At 33.7% G+C, this 3,670-nt stretch overlaps 1 long non-coding RNA gene across 1 annotated transcript; it reads left to right on the forward strand.

The window, feature by feature from the left end:
• Positions 1 to 1,569: 1,569 nt before the first annotated feature.
• Positions 1,570 to 3,058, forward strand: LOC131640289 (uncharacterized). Its single transcript, XR_009295219.1, has 3 exons — positions 1,570 to 1,801; positions 2,007 to 2,096; positions 2,188 to 3,058. It is a non-coding gene; the product is annotated as an uncharacterized LOC131640289 (long non-coding RNA).
• The last annotated feature ends 612 nt before the right edge of the window (positions 3,059 to 3,670 follow it).

Below are 3,670 nucleotides of genomic sequence, written 5' to 3' on the forward strand. Positions count from 1 at the left end.
TTTTAAGAAGCCTGTGGGTCCTTGTACAAAGCCCAAGAGGAGGCTAATCGAGGGTCCTTGTTATAGCACAAGAGAAAGCTATGTAGTTTTGAACTTATTTTGGCTCTAAGCAAATGGGTAAGAGGTTTCACCGGGAATAATTCCTCTTTGGGTGGATGTGTCCTATTATTTGGATTCTAAGGTTTTTGCCAAGATGTTTCACCGGGAATAATTCATCTTGGGGGTTTGAACTACAGATCTCTAATTAGGAAAGAGCCTTCACCGGGAAGACATTCTCAATCCTAGGCCATATTCCTATAATATATATATATATAGTTTAACTGTCCTAAGGTTTATACTCAAACGTAGTTCTAAACTAATATATGCACAATTTATATTTGACAGTAATTTAAATAAAGTCTGTAAATTGAAAGCTTGTAAAGCCTAACCTGGATGGAGTGGAGGCCTTTGAAGAAGTATGTACAGAGCCTCAACAGTAATTTTTGTTGTTTTGTTGATAACAGTTGAATATATATATGATAAACAGTTAATGGTTTTTGAAAACAGAAGAAGTGAAGATGGACAAAGGTCACATAGGTATCTGAAGAGTTTCACCGGGAATAATGCCCTTCAAATACCAGAAGAATGTTTTGAAAACAGAAAGAAGATTTTGAAAATACAGTTTTGAAAACAAGCTAAGAAGAGAAGGTTTTTGGGACTTACACTCTATTAGAGGCCCAGTACTTTACAGTACTGGTGTAAAAGCAATTGGAAATGATTTTGTGATTTGAAATGATTACTGTTGCGAAAACAGTTTTATGAGTTTTAGGCTTACCTCGAAGAATGAGAAATTGGATTTCTGAGTTTGAGGTGTTACCTTGATCCTTAAGTGATATGCTTGGAATAAATTGGGATCTCAACAGTTATTGAGCATTCACACCAGCAGAAAAGAACATCGGATAAGCTCACAGCTTACAGTATTCTATGACCTTCCAGTAATTGTTTAAGAACTTCTACAGCAAATGGAAGACCAAACAAAACAGACAAAACCAAAGAGCAACGGAGAAATAATCTCGAAGTCTCGGATGAAGTGAGATTAATTCAAGTAATGTGCAACAGTAATCAAATAAAAATTTAAATGATTAACTATACAAAAAATATCAAACTTAAATGAAATTAATCTAAGAAAATATATTTTTGTAGTTTTTATGAAAGAAGAAAATAATTAGAAAACATAAATAAAAATATGTATCTAATATATTTTTTTGGTATTTTAATAAGGATTAGGAAATAAAACTAAAACCTATATTAAAATAAAATACTAAATCCTTTTTTATGAAAACAATTTTCTCAAAAGAAAACTAAAAGAAATAGTTTTAAAAAAAAAATTAATAATTGGGCCTGAGGGTGCTGTAAAACAGATTGGAGGTGCATGGCCCAAAATGAGAGAAGCTGAGTGCAAAATAAAAAGAAGTGGACCGGACCGGGTCGGGTCAGTGTGACCCGGATCCACCCATCTCTTATCATTTAGATGGGTTAGAAGCAAACCCTAAACAGAAAATAGAAGAGAGGCCGAGCCTCCTTCTCTCTTTCTCGTTCTTACGCTTCTGCACAGAAAAACAAAAGAGAACAACAAGACCAAACTCTCAGCTTTCTCTTGCGTTTCTTCCTCAGAGCAACAACAACAACAACTCTTCCTCTCTCTCACTCGCTTACGGACAACAACAAAACAACCATACTCTCTTTCTCGCGGTGTTTCTCTCGGAACAACAACCTTCGAACCTTCGGCAGCCATGGAACAAGAACCAGAGGGAAAATCCAGGTACTACTTATTTTCGTTTTCTCTTTTGTTTAACAGTATAACTACAATAACATATGCTATTTACCATGTTTCTGGTCTCTTTTGATTGAAGACAAACTCAAGGTTTGTTCTTCAATTTCGTTATCATGATACCAGCAGGTTTTTTTTTTACGACAGTAATAATAACATGAGCTCTGTTTTCGGTTTTTTTTTGAGCAATTTACAGGTACAGTAATAATTAACAGTGATATTGAGCGTGAGGTATGAAGTAGACTTACCTACGGCGAGGAGGTTTTCGCCGGATTTATTCGTTGAGGTAACCTCTTAACCGCTACTGCTTCTGGAAAAATCGTTGATGTTGTTCTGAACTTTGTTTTGAATTGTTGTTGTATTGATTGTTGTTGCAGCCCCTGTTTGATGAAGACGATGCAACCTCCTCTTCTTGGACTTGTAGGAATTTTGGATGTTAGGGATGCTCGAAGGTTGAGCTTGTTGGAAGTTGAAGACTTGAAGATGAAGCTTCAAGTTTGTTGAAGGATGCTAGTAAGTGAGGTATGAAACACTTACTTCTCTTCTCTTTTTTTTTATCTTGTAGATGAAGTTCTTACTACTTCAACAAGACTTTTTTTATGTGAAAGAAGCTTTGAAGTGTGAGAACTTTGTGTGTGTTCTCCGATTTTCCTTCCTCTTCCCATATTTTCTTGCCTTTCCTCTATTTATAGAGGAACAAATGAGGGACAATTTTGGTCATTTTGGAACCAAAGCTTAGTCCTTAAGCTCACTTAATTACTAAGTTGTCATCATTGCAAAGAATATTCTTTCCCAAAATAATCATTGCAAGAATTTCTTTCATGCTAAGTTTGCTTAATGGCAAAGCTCCACAAATTTGTGCACAAGGGAGAATATGCACATGGGATGGAATATATTATGCACATCTCTTGCAAGTGAAAGTTCCACGACAATCTTGTCTTCATGTCATGAAATTGGTAGTCTCTAAGTATAGCACTTATGACATAATATATATCCCTTTGACTTTCTTTGACTTTTGACTTTTTGACTTTGATTTGGGCTTTTGGGCCCCCTTGAATTATTTTTGTGAGACTTTTGCTAATTCCACCCTTTTTGTTTCTTTTTCATGTTGCATGAGAATTCTTGAAGGAAGAATAAAGAAACTTGGTCTTGAAGAATGGAAGCTTGAAGATTGAAGAATAAATTCAAGAAAACTTTGTATTTTTCTTTTGTTGTAATTCTTGAACTTAATATCAATGCAATTTTGGTTCATGCATTTCTTGAAAAATTGTGTAGAATTTGAATATTGTATCTTGAATTTTGAATGAAGTTCTTTTTGTAATTCATTTGGAATTTAGAACTTGTTCCATGTAAAAGAAATCCACTTTTGGATCTTCCTTTAGAATCTTGCATGAAATTGTGTATGAAACATGAAATTTGAATGTTCTTGAATTTTGAATGAAGTCCACTTTGGAATTTAGAACTTTGTAAAGAATGATCTTCATTTGTGGATGTTTGAATTTCCTTTAAAATCTTTGAATGAAGTTGTATGAAACATGAATATTGGATGTTCTTTGAATGAATTTTGAATTTTGCAAATCCAAATGATCCATGATAATTCTTGAATGGAAATTCCTTGAAGTAATGTGAAGAACATTCTTGCACCAATGAACTTTGAATTTTTGAATTTATGGTTTTAAACCATACTTGAAATAATCTTTCAACAAAATGGACTAAAAGATATTTCTTGCAATTTTGATAAAATTTCCATGAATTGTTTCAAACTTGTATCATCTTCCAAATAATCCATAAGAAACAATTTTCTTCACCATGAAGAATAGGCCAAAAGTCATGAAATAAATTCCAAACAATCCTCTTGAA

This window comes from Vicia villosa, unplaced genomic scaffold (assembly GCF_029867415.1).
Source record: "Vicia villosa cultivar HV-30 ecotype Madison, WI unplaced genomic scaffold, Vvil1.0 ctg.003032F_1_1, whole genome shotgun sequence".
NCBI classification, from domain to species: Eukaryota; Viridiplantae; Streptophyta; class Magnoliopsida; order Fabales; family Fabaceae; genus Vicia; species Vicia villosa.